The 13,403-nt window shown below is 51.4% G+C and overlaps 1 pseudogene; it reads left to right on the top strand.

Moving 5' to 3' along the window:
* Window positions 1–12,299: 12,299 nt before the first annotated feature.
* Window positions 12,300–13,127, top strand: LOC114116828 (large ribosomal subunit protein uL30-like; annotated as a pseudogene).
* The last annotated feature ends 276 nt before the right edge of the window (window positions 13,128–13,403 follow it).

Here is a 13,403-nt window from a genome sequence, read left to right as displayed (position 1 = left end):
GTCTTGCCCTAGAGGTGCCGCCCCACCCCCCAGGCTCTGGCCCCATCCACCATCTCCCCATCTGACTCCTCCCCGTCTCCTGCTTTTCCCTCTGTGTGGCTGACGTCCAGCCTCCGTGCACAGATGTGTTCATGCCTCATCCCCCCAAACACCTTGCTCTCCACGCAGGGCCCCCTCCTGCAAACACACAGATGGCCTCACCGCTATGTCGGCTCAGGTTTCCCTAAGTCAGAGGCAGCGGGCTCTCTGGGCAGTGACCCAGGATGATGGAGTGGCGGGGGGTAGGGGGTGAAACAGGGATGAAGGAGCAAGTATAAAGGGCGAGCTGGCTGCACCTGGACACCTGGGGATGCTCCTGCTGGGACCCTCTTCCAAAGAATGAGGACAATGAGCCTGAGACCCGACTAGTGGGAAGAACCAGCCACTGTACAAAGCTACTCCACAAGTAGTTTTTCGGTCTCCCTGTTCCACAGGACAGCCAGGATGAGGGTGCCCAGCTGGCTGGCTGGCATCCCTTGGTGCTGGTTGCCTTCTCAGGGTCCCCTTAGAATTGGGCTCAAGCCCTAAGCACCAGGGCCTTGGACATGCAGCTCAGCCTGGGTCCACACCCACCACTGGGCGACATAAGGAGACGCTAACACATCACCCTGGAGACCAAATACTGATGCTGGACATGTGAGGTGCCCACACAGCCCTGGGGGTTCAGTCCACGGTCCTCTCCCCAAAGCGTCCCGTTGCTCTGTAGTCCTCATGGGCTTAAATGGACAACTCCATGGTCCCCAGGATGGTTGGAAATTTCAGATCAGTCATCTCTCCAAGACTCACCAGCCACACTGCTGTCACCAGGACCCAGTCAACCCGACTCTATCCTTCAGTGCTGGGCGGGGGGTCAAACAGTGTGTGATGCTCACAAAACTCAGTGTCAGCATGATTGAATTATTGTGGGTTAAACTGCGTTCCCCCCAAAAGGTCATGGTCAAGTTCTAACCACAAGTACCTGTGAACATGAACTTCTTTGGTACTAGGGTCTTTCCAGATATCATCAGTTCAGATGAGATCACACTGCTGAGTGTGACCCTGAATTCAATGACTTCTTACCCTTATAAGAAGAAGTAAAGGGAAATTGGGACCCAGACACACACAGGGGAGAAGACCAAGGGACGACAGAGGCGGAGATTGGATTGATGTGTTTACAAACCAGGGACCGCCCAGGAAGCTGGGAGAGAGGCCTGGGGCAGTTCCTCCCTCAGAACCTCAGAAGGAGCCAACTTCACCGAAACCTTGATGTCAGACTTCAGGCCTCCACACTGGGAGAGAATAAATGTCTGTTCTTTTAAGCCCCAGGTCTACGGTGACTTTTGAACTGTCCTTTAGGATGGGTGGGGGCTGGTTGCCAACAGAGCCAACCCTGTGATTAGAGGGTTGGAATTTTCTTATTTTGGGCTGCCCCACAAAACTTTCCTGGCCAGGGACGGAACCCATGCCCCTACATTGGAAGTGTGGATTCTTAACCACTGGACAACCAGGGAAATCCAGACGGTTAGAATTTTCAGTCCCACTCCCCTGACCTCCAGGAGGGTGGAGGGGCTGGGAGTTGAATCAATCACAAATAACCAATGATTTAATCAACTGTGCCTGTGTCCTGAAGCCTCCATGGAACACAAAAGAACTGACTTCTGGGTTGGTAAGCAGGTGGAGATTTGGGGAGGACACTCAGAGAGGGCACGGAATCCCCACCCCCTTTCCCCAGACCTTGCCCTCTGCATCTCTTCCATCGGGCCACTCCTGAGTTGCATCCTTTTATAATAAACCAGTGAGTGAAAGGATTTCCTGGGTTCTGTGAGTCATTCTAGCAAATTAACCAAACCCAAGGCAAGCGTCATCGGAACCTCAGTCATGTGAGGTCAATGAGAAGTGCAGGCGGCAACCAGGGCTTGGAATGGCATCTGAAGTTGGGGACAGTCTTCTAGGACTGAGCCTGTAACTTATGGAATCCGATACTGCCTCGAGGTAGGTCATGTCAAAATGGAGTTGAATTGTAGGACCCCCAGTTAGTGTCAGAAAATTGCTTGGGGCATGGGGGACACCACACACACACACACACACACACACACACACACACACACACATACACTCTTTGGAATTGGGACCTGGAGCCCTTGTACACCTGTACACCATTATCAGGGCAGCAGAGAAGGCCAAACTTGAGGGTTAGGAAGAGCTCCGTGCAAAACCCAGCACTCCAGGGACTTCCCTGCAGGTACAGTGGTTAAGACTTTGCCTTCCAAAGCAGACGGTGCAGGTTTGATCCCTAGTCGAGGAACTAAGATCCCACATGCCTCGGGGCCGAAAAACCAAAACATAAAGCAGAAGCTAAATTCTAACACATTCAGTAAGAACTTTAAAAATGACCCACATCAAAAAAAAAAAAATCTTTAAAAACCCAGCACTCCTATTTTCTCAAAGAGAACAGCTTTGCAGCCTCCCTCCAGCCCCACTCCAGACATCCCAGCCCTCCTCTTGGTCCAGGAGAGCTTGTTCCCCAGGCCTGTTGAAGGCCAGAGCCAGGCGCTGCCAAGGAGGCACCTGGGAGGTGGCCGTGGCAGCCCAGCCCAGCTCAGCCCAAGATGACCGGACAGAAGCCATGAATCACGCTTCCCCGGTCTTGTCAGGCCCCACAACCTCCTGTAGGTACCACATAAATACACTTAGCCTTTAAAGGGCCGGATGGCAGCCCCTGGGAAGGGAGAGCTGAAGTCCCCACCTGCCAGGAGGAGCCCCCACACCCTCCCTCCTCCTCCTTGACTCTCTCAGTCATAAAAGGGGAGAGAGTTTAAAACAAGGAGGAAGAGCTCGTTGTAAACCTAGCCCATCCATCAAACTGATGATGCTCTGGCCGCCAAGAATCCAGGGATGTTTGCCAAGGAGAACAAAGGCCAAGGAATGATGTCAGGGTGAGCAACAGGGCTTATCTGTCTCCTTTCCCCAGGGGGCTGCTAAACCCCCTGCTGACCGGGCCTTTCCTGCCAAAGGGGATGAGTGCTCATGAGGGGCCTGGGCTGGGGTGGGGCTCTGTCTGGGGTCTGATGCCTGGGGGCCGCCACGCCTCACTTGCCCTCACTCCATCATTCATCCAGCAAAGACACTGAGCACCTTCCCAGTTCTGGGCATGGCACTAGTTGCCAAGGACGCCGGGAGAAATCAAAAGCAGCCTCTGACCCCAAGGGTCTCAGAGTCAGTGAGGGTGGGGAGGCAGGCTTGCAAGAAATCATTTCCAGAATGCAATGTAAATCCCAGGATAGGGTAGGGAGGTGGCACTGTGGAGCCCTGAAAGGAGAAAGGAGCACAGATGGTTGGAGAGGGGAATTTGATCTGGGTCTCACGGCATGAGTAGGAGTTTTCTACACACAGAGAACATGAATAGAGTGGCTAGGACAAGGGGAGCAATAAGACAGAGGCCAAAGTGGGATCCTAGGCCACACTGGAGGGCCGGTGAAGCCAGCCCCAAGCTCCTGCGCCTGCCCGCTGCCACAAAGTAGTGGCCACTGAGCTATGCCACCCAGATTCGCCTCTAATGCTGGACACATTGCCCCCAGCTGGCAGCACACTCAGGAGTGGCCTCAGCTGTAGAGAGACACCCCTCCCAGGGCTTTACCCTTCCCTGGGGTGCCACATCCTGAGGTCTGCAGATGAAGGCCTGTGGACAAAAGACTGGTTGGTTCCACCCTGCCCAGCATAGCTCTAAAGGCCAGGCTCTCCCTCAGCCCTCTCTGCTTCCTCCCTCCCTTCATTCTCTAATGAACTTCCCTTGGGCTCAGGATGCCTCCCAGGAACCCAAACTCAAATACAAGCTAACGGTGAAGGGAGGGCTGCAATTTAGAAATAAGTGGTCAATAAACCAGATCAAGCTTCCCTGATGGTCAGTGGTAAAGAACCCACCTGCCAATGCCGGAGACTTGGGTTCGATCTTGGGTGGGGACGATCCCCTGGAGAAGGAAATGGCAACCCACTCCAGCATTCTTGCCTGGGAAATCCCACGGCCAGAGGAGCCTGGTTGGCTACAATCCATGGGGCCACTAAGAGTCAGATATGACTTAGCAACTAAACAAAAACAAACCAGATCAGAAAGAAAAGCTCCCAACCAACTGGAAACACGAACTCATTCCAATTTCACCATCAAGTCTCACTCTGCTGCTAAAACACCCTCCACGGAGAATAGTGAGGATCAGAGGCTTCCCAGGGGGCAGCTTGGGAGGCCGTGTCCTCCACGTCCCCCAGGTTCCTAAACCAGGACACCGTTTGAGAAGGACATTACCACATGGTGGAGGAGTATGTCCTAAAGCAACACCATAAGGTCAGGAGGGGGACTGCCAGGGGTAAAAGTAATATGCAAGGCTACAGTGACACAGGCTTCCCTGGTGGCTCAGATGGTGAAGTGTCTGCCTGCAATGAGGGAGACCTGCGTTCGATCCCTGGGTTGGGAAGATCCCCTGAAGAAGGAAATGGCAACCCACTCCAGTACTCTTGCCTGGAAAATCCCATGGACGGAGGAGCCTGGTGGGCTACACAGTTCATGGGATCACAGAGTCAGACACGACTGAGTGATTTCACTTTCACTATAGTGACACAGAAGATGCAGAAAGGGACTCCCCTGGTGGTCCAGGGACTAAGACTCTGTGCTCCTGAAGCAGGGGGCCCGGGTTCAAACCATAATCAGGGACTTAGATCCTACATGCCACAACTAAGTCCCCTGCCGTAAATAAAAAAGGAAAAAGATCCCATGTGCTGCAGCTAAGACTGAGCATAGCCAAATAAATAAACATCTTTTTTAAAAGATGCAGAAAGACATGTCCCAGATCTTCAGGAAGGGAACCAAGACATTGGTGCTCAGAATATCTCAAAGCCACTCCTGATTTAACAGACTCCTGGAATCCACAAACATATACACACATATGGTCCAAATCATAGCTTGCCTGGCCACCGTGCACTCCCCACTCCAGGAGGACCAGCCCACTGAGTTACCTGGGCCAGGAGATAGAGGTACATGGGCCCTTAAGGTGGGAAACCCGGAGTAGCAGAGCTCCCCTCCTCCTCTTCACCTCCTCTCTAGATCCTTGTCTGAGAAGCTCAAGGTTGGAGACAAATTAATTTATTTGCCTTAGAGTGCTTGAGTTTATCCATTAATTACATTCACCCTCCCAAGCAGTTTTCCATAAACATCCCGGTGCCTCTGGTGGGGCGCTAACCCAATACCCTGCTTGGAGTGGCTGGTGAATTGCACTTGTCCCTTTGTTTATTATGAGCAAATTGTTATTGCCAGGGGTTCATTAAATAAGACACATGGTATGCTGTTCACTTATTTTGGCCTGCCTGGCTGTCTTTATTTGCTGGTAGAGAGGGAGGCATTTGGTCCTCTGGTGTTCTAAGACACCAAGCACAGGCGACTACAGATACCAGTCCCTGCGGGATGAATTGTCCCCGTGACAGGGTACAGGTGGGCATACATTCTGCCCGCTCAGCTCCTCCCGTCAGACCTTGGGGACCTGCAGCCCAGGGGTATGGCAAGTCTCTGCTGGGGAGTGGGCGAGGCCAGAGCTGGGGCCAGGTGGAGACCCGCCCCCTAAGATGAGACCATGGAAGTGACCTGGGCACAGAGGGAGCTTTGGGACTGCCCCGGTGGCTGGGGTGAGGCAGGCGGGAGCCTCCAGGAGCAGCCCTGTGTCTGAGGGTTTGGGGGAACTGATTAGAATCTCAAGAGGTGGCTTGAAGCCTGAGAGCAGGCCAGGTAGAAGCCTGGGAAATAGCCGGGGACAAGGCAGAAGGGCCACAGAGGGCCGGGGAGCAGGAGAGCGCAGAGCAGAACTCAGGACAAAGCCCTTGGGGTGAGAGCTGAGGGTGAGCTGCAGGTGCTGATGTGACATCCCAAGGGCCTGGACAGGTTGGTACAAGGGGAAGGCAGGGAGGGCCTGCAAGCTGGCCCTCAACGGGTACCGAGCGTCAAATCTGGGCCACGTACCCATCCCTAAGGAGAGGGCCAGGCAGACCACCTGGAGAGCAGGGTGCGGAGGGGTTTCCATGCACTGAGGCAGACCAGGAGGCAAGAAGAAAGAAGAGCACTTGGGACCGTAAGAGGCCCCAGGAGTAACCCTGGCGCCGCCACCACGGCTGCAGCAGGTCTCGGGGCGGGGCCGGGCAGCTTCTCACCTGTTGCACAACCACCTAAGATGCTCCTTGCCACCATCTCCTTCCAGCCACACCACCCCAGCCCCTCGGAAACTCCAGGCCTATCAAGGCAGCTCTTGGGCATGCTAACTTTTGAGAACCAGTGGTGGCCAGCAAGAGCTCCAGAGTCACAGCCCGGGTCAAGGTCTCCATCTCTCTCTCTTAGTACTTCCCTATCTTATCAATTGACCTGAGCCCCAGTTTCCTTGTAGGTAAAAGAGAAATAATATTTATCAACAGCTGCCTCAGAAGACTGCTGTCATAATTCAAGAAGAACACACTTATAAATTGCTTTAAAGAGGCCAAGTAAATGGTAAATGCTTAAAACATGTTTTCATCATCATTATTATGACTGTTATTACTACCATAACTTAGCTCCAATTTCTGCCACACAGAGGTGTGGGGACCACGAACACACCCTATCTTTTTATTTATTTATTTTTATGCAGACTTTTCTAGTTGCAGCAAGCAGGAGGGCAAGCAGGAGCTACTCTGTTGCAATGCTCCGGCTTCTCATCTGATGACTTCTCTTGTTGTGAAGGAGGAAACAGACAGAGCTGGACTCCCTCTCAGGCCCAGCTGCGAACATTAGGCTACACGCATGGTCGCCCTCCCAGTGGACTCTGAACTTTGTGTGCCTGGGGTCTATAGAAGCGGCAGACCAATGGGAAACCAGACCCCACCCCCCCTGGATAAAAGAGCCTCAGGACTTGTACTTGGACTCTCTGTTGCCTAAAAGAATATGCTAATTATCTCTGTAACAGAACAAAGTCATAAATTCCATTTTGTTTATCGGGATACGACCACAGTCCTATTAATAAATGTCCACTGTTTATCTAGTCTTGTAACACATGAATCATGGGTTAACTTTGATCGTATCTCTCTTTTACCTTATCCAGACTAGTTTCAAGGAATTTGGGGAGGTGAGTTTGCGCAAGTACGCTTAGGGTATATAAGGTTTTCACAAAAACTGGTCGGGGTCCTTGGCTAGGAGGAGACTCTGCCTTGGGCCCGCTGGTGTAATAAACTGCATTCCACTATCTGCGTTGTCCTTCTGAGTGAGTTTGTTTCCCAGAACGCATGGCACAACATTTGGTGCACTGGCCGGGAAACTCCTCACTTTGAGGAGACAAGTCCCATTTGGGACTAATCCCAGGCCTTGCAGCTTGAATCTTCTAGAGGAGGGACGGCGCCTCGCCCTTCTGGAAGGATTCTGCTTCTCAATGCCTGGACCTTTCACGTTAGCAGGTAGTGGACGGCAGCAGGGGAACGGAGCACTCAAGTGAGGAGGAACCCACCCGGGAGGGTGGAAGAGGGGGTCTAATCATCCCCCTGGGAGGGATTAGAAGGAGTGGGGACCCACAGGAGCCTGGAATAGGCAGGTGGCAACGATTGCTTGGTACACAGGTCGATGAGCATGCTAGGGCTTAGGAAGGGAATTTGTGAAGGTCATTTAGGAGGTGTGTCCACACCGTCTCGGGGAAAATTATTACCAAGCAATTGCCAGGGGATTTTAGGATAGGCAGGCAGCAGCAATTGCTTGGTACACAGGTCGACGAGCGTGCTAGGGCTTAGGAAGGGAATTTGTGAAGGTCATTTAGGAGGTGTGTCCATGTCGTCTCAGAAAATTATTACTAGCGATCGCCCGGGGATTTTTAGGATAGGAAACTGGTCCTTGTATGCTCGTATTCTGCCTTCCCCTAGGAGGTGTCCTGTCTGCTGTGAAATTCCTGACCCCCTCGGAATTGTTGGGCTAGAAGGAAGGGGATACATACGTGAGTATGAATTGGCTTTTCTGGAGACGGCCTGGGACATGGGATATTTAACCCATCTGTGTTTTCATCCGCACCTGATCAAGCCCACCAAGGCAGAACAGACTTTAAGGGAGAAACAGTCTTGGACCACATGGTGTTCTGGTTCGGCTGTGCTGACCGGCAGGTGAAGGCACGCCAATCCCCCTTCTCCCTCTGGGATCTGGCAGGTAAGGCTCTTCTCACCCCAGTTAGGAAGGAGGCAGAATGGCAATTTAAGTGTCATTGAATGGAAATATCAGAAGTACATAGGGTGCTGAGAACTTCATAGATGGAACGAAAAGGAAAATTAGAAGAAGGTCTGAGAAGGTAAGCAAGATGGGAGGAGTGAATCTAAGGCAACTGTATTGGAGTGCAGGATTCAAAATTTAAAGAAGGGATTTGGAGGAGACTATGGGGTGAAGATGAAGCCTAACCGCCTCCACATACTCTGTGAGGTCGAATGGCCCCGTGTGGGAGTAGGACGGCCCCAAGAGAACACCACGAACTTAACAATAGTGGGAGCAGGCTATGCAGTAGTCACAGGAGAGCCGGGACCCCTGGATCAATATCCACATACTGACTCATGGCTCGGGTTAGCTCAAGACCCTCCTACCTGGACAAGGTTCTGTATCCAGAGGGAAAGGGAAAAATATCAATGGCACAAAAATTGACTGATGATGAAAAAGGAAATTCTATAGGATTTGGACGGGGATGACCTGCCCCCTCCCCCATACTGGATAATGACGCGCCTGCCGCCCAGTGCTCCACCAGGACCAGAGTCTGCCTTAATGCCCGATCCAGGGCCAGGTGAAGTTCCTGCAGCACCCACTGCTTCTCCGCCAGCTCTCCCGGAGGTCATAGAGCTGCCACCTTGGCAGGCTCTGATCCCAGTGACAGAAACCTCTGGCCAACACTTCCAGGATCTGGCTCCAGCCTAACCGCCCAAGCTATACCTGCCTCTCCCGGTGAGCACTAGACAAGAAGGGGAGAGAGATGTTGGAATTAAGCAGAGACTGCGCTCTGCCAGTGGAGAAGGCAATGGCACCCCACTCCAGTACTCTTGCCTGGGAAATCCCATGGGCAGAGGAGCCTGGTGGGCTGCAGTCCATGGGGTCTCTAAGAGTTGGACAGGACTGAGCGACTTCACTTTCACTTTTCACTTTCATGCATTGGAGAAGGAAATGGCAACCCACTCCAGTGTTCTTGCCTGGAGAATCCCAGGGATGGGAGAGCCTGGTGGGCTGCCGTCTATGGGGTCGCACAGAGCTGGACACGACTGAAGCGACTTAGCAGCAGCAGCAGCAGCAGCAGCAGCAGCATCTGCCAGAGAGCCGGAGGGAAAGAAAGAAAACAGACAGGAGATTTGCAATGCTACCTGCTGTTCTGGGAAAGTCTATCTCAGGCCCTCCGGAAAACCTCATCTGCCCCAGGGACAGGAGAGTCCTTCAACCGGTCCCAGCGGAGGCCCTGGGCCCTGTTACAGCCAAACCAGTGTGCTGGTGCCGAGCTTTTGGCCACTGGAAGAATGAATGCCCTAAGGCAAGGAAGGAAGAGGAAGCTCCCACAGTCGTGGGGCTTGCTGACTTGGAAATAAACTAGGGCTGCCAGAGCTCAGAGATATCAGGTCCCCGAGAACCCACGGTAACCTTTAAAGTAGGGGACCGAAACAGTGACTTCATGGTGGATATAGGAGCAGAACTGCCGGTAGTAACAAAACCTGCAGCACCACTGTCTGAAAAGACTACCACTGTAACTGGGGTATCGGGAGAAGAGATGATTCAATTGTTTTGCCAGCCCAGAAAAATGTCAGATGGCGGGGCACCAAGTGATTCATGAATGCCTCTACATTCCTGAGTGCCCTGTACCGCTGTTGGGAAGAAACTTGCTCTCCAAAAGAGGAGCACAAGTGACTTTCTCTCCTAAGAAGAGGCCCACCTCCTGGATGGACACCATGGCTTATTTGCTCTCTCTCTCAATACCACCACAAGATGAGTGGAGGTTGCATGAGCCTCTGAAGAAAGAACCGGGTGGGCTAGAAGAGCATGAGAGAGAGCTAACTCAGTTATTCCATGAGGTCTGGGCGGAAGACAACCCCCCGTCCTCCCAGGCTGGCTAAACATCAAGCCCCAGTGTTAATAGAACTCAAACCAGGCACCATCCCGGTTAGAAAGCGCTAGTACCCGCTACTGATAGAAGCCTGGGCTGGCACATTGCCCCACATCAATAGACTGAAACAAGCGGGCATTCTAGTAGAGTGCCATTCGGCTTGGAATACGCTGATCCTGCCAGTCAAAAAGGAAGGAGGACAGGACTATAGGCCTGTACAGGATCTCAGGCTGGTCAACCAGGCTATTGTGACTTTACACCCCACTGTTCCAAACCCCTATACCTTACTAAGCCTCCTCCCGCCGAGGACTAAAGTTTATACGTGCCTAGATCTCAAGGGTGCCTTCTTCTGCGTACGCCTCACCCCAGCATCACAGCCCATCTTTGCCTTTGAATGGGAAGATCCAGTCAGGGGCACCAAGCAACAGCTCATCTGGCCTCCCCCACAAGGGTTTAAGAACTCCCCAGCCATCTTTGGGGAAGCCTTGGCTTCTGACCTGAATTCATTCCATCTGGAAGAGTATGGATGTTGGCTCCTACACTATGGGGATGACCTGCTGCTGGCCGCCGAGACCAAGGAAAAGTGCTGGGAAGGGAAAAAGCACTGCTCCAGCTGCTGAAGAAAGCAGGTTATCGGGTGTTGAAGAAGAAGGCACAGATCTGCAAGGAGGAGGTATGGTATCTGGGGTTTGTTTTCAAGCAGGACACAAGGTTCCAGACCCTAGTTGGGTCCTATACACTGATGGCACCAGCCTGATAAAACAAGGACAACGGCTGTCAGGTTACCCAAAGCGGAAGGGGCCACTAAGACTGAAAAGGGATGGTGGGAGTTGCCAAGTGGCAAATTATTGGTACCAGAGGAGCTGGGCACACAATCTGGTAAGCCAAACACACCAAGTGACCCACCTAGGCCATGCTGCCCGCTCACAGGTTAATGCTGCCTCTTGGCTATTCAGACAAAAACCTCCGGGTATTCAGCTGAAAGGCACGCTGCCGTTTGAACACCTGGGAGTGCACTTCACTGAAATGAAACCTCACCGACACTACCGTTACCTGCTGGTCATGGTATGTATGTTCTCAGGATGGGTAGAAGCTTTTCCTACATGCACTGAAAGAGAATCAGAAGTAGCCCGGTGCCTGCTTAGGGAAATAGTTCCCAGATGTGGACTTCCTACCAGCATTGGTTCAGACAATGGCCTGGCTTTTGCAGCTGATTTAGTACAACAAGTAAGCAAAACTTTAAACATCAAATGGAAACTGCGCACTGCATATAGGCCCAGAGTTCTGAGACAGTGGAATGAACCAACTGGACATTAAAGAGAGTCTCCAAGTGGATCACAGAGACTGACTGCTCCTGGGTGGACTTGCTTCTGACAGCTCTGCTCAGACTCCGGATGACCCCACAGTCCCAAGGCTATTCTCCATATGAAATTGTGTATGGGAGGCCCCCTCTCATAATAAAACAGGTGTCAACAAATTTGCCTCAGGTAAGGGGGGATAGGATTTCACAGCAGATGGAACTGGGTAAGGTAATAAATCGGGTAACTAAGTTTGTACAAGAAAGGGTGCCGTTCCCCCTTGGGGAACAGATTCATGAGTTTACGCTTGGTGACCAAGTATGGGTCAAAGATTGGACACATGATCTGCTAGCCCCTTGGTGAAAGGGCCCTCATGTTATTCTAACTACCCCTACTGCAGTTAAAGTTGCAGGTATCGTCCCTTGGATCCATCATACGAGGGTGAGGAGAACATACCGCGCAGACCCAAAAAACACTGAGTGGACTGCACAGAGGGACCCCGCTGACCCTCGAGAGACTAAGACCATCCTTAAGAAGAAGGAAAAGAAGATCTGAACGAGCCCCTTCAGGATGAAGCTGCACAGTCAACTCCTGCTGCTTGGCCTCATCAACGTGATTTTGAATTTAACTTCCATTTCAACTCAGGACAATGTGTTCATCTCATAGGCACCTTCCTACGCAGACTTCCACAACACTTCCAGCTGCTGGTATGTGGGGCTATGCCTCTGTCAGTGATGGAGGGACTTCCTTGGTGGGTGTCACCGCTCTGCCATGGAGATTTTAAACCACTCTGCTCTTTTCTGGGATGACAAAAAGAGACTTTCCTCTCTCTTGTCAATCATAACCTCTCCTTGCTCTCTTGGTGTAAGACCTGCAGTCAGCTCTTTCCTGGCTGGAACCATGGAGGTTGCAGAAGAGAAGAAAAAGAAGGTTCCTGCTGTGCCGGAAACCCTTAAGAAAAAGCGGAAGAATTTCGCAGAGCTTAAGATCAAGCGACTGAGAAAGAAGTTTGCCCAAAAGATGCTTCGAAAGGCAAGGAGGAAGCTTATCTATGAAAAAGCTAAGCATTACCACAAGGAATACAGGCAGATGTACAGAACTGAAATTCGAATGGCTAGGATGGCACGAAAAGCCGGCAACTTCTATGTACCCGCGGAACCCAAATTGGCATTTGTCATCAGGATCAGAGGTATCAACGGTGTGAGCCCAAAGGTTTGAAAAGTGCTGCAGCTCCTTCGCCTCCGGCAGATCTTCAACGGCACCTTTGTGAAGCTCAACAAGGCATCAATTAATATGCTGAGAATTGTGGAGCCATACATTGCATAGGGGTACCCAAATCTGAAGTCTGTAAATGAATTGATCTACAAGCGTGGTTATGGCAAAATCAACAAAAAGCGAATTGCCCTGACAAACAATGCATTGATTGCTCGATCTCTTGGGAAATATGGAATCATCTGCATGGAGGATCTGATTCATGAGATCTATACCGTTGGAAAACGTTTCAAAGAAGCAAACAACTTCCTGTGGCCCTTTAAATTGTCTTCTCCACGAGGTGGAATGAAGAAAAAGACCACCCATTTTGTAGAAGGTGGAGATGCTGGCAACAGGGAAGACCAGATCAACAGGCTTATTAGAAGGATGAACTAAGGTATCTACCAGGATTATTTTTGTGTTCTGGTTAATAAACAATTGAAACAAACAAAAAAAAGACCTGCAGTCAATAGAGTCAGGTCATGGTGTTACATTTGATATAAATGCCAGCGTAACAAAAGCCTAACCTACAACAAGCCCCAGTAATCTACCTTGTTTACATGCTAGGTGGACAAGATCTGTGTTTCGATGGTATGAGTATATTGCTGCCTCATTCATACCATCTATAGGGACAACAGATATCGTGATTAAAGTAGAGGCCTTGACTAATTTCACAAAACAGGCCCTCCTGGATAGAACAAAAGCCATCCCAGCCTTTTGAAGAGCAACTCCA

This window comes from Ovis aries, chromosome 11 (genome assembly GCF_016772045.2).
Source record: "Ovis aries strain OAR_USU_Benz2616 breed Rambouillet chromosome 11, ARS-UI_Ramb_v3.0, whole genome shotgun sequence".
Classification (NCBI taxonomy): domain Eukaryota; kingdom Metazoa; phylum Chordata; class Mammalia; order Artiodactyla; family Bovidae; genus Ovis; species Ovis aries.
Note: the sequence above shows the minus strand (reverse complement) of the source record. Positions and strands in the feature narration are given on the sequence as shown.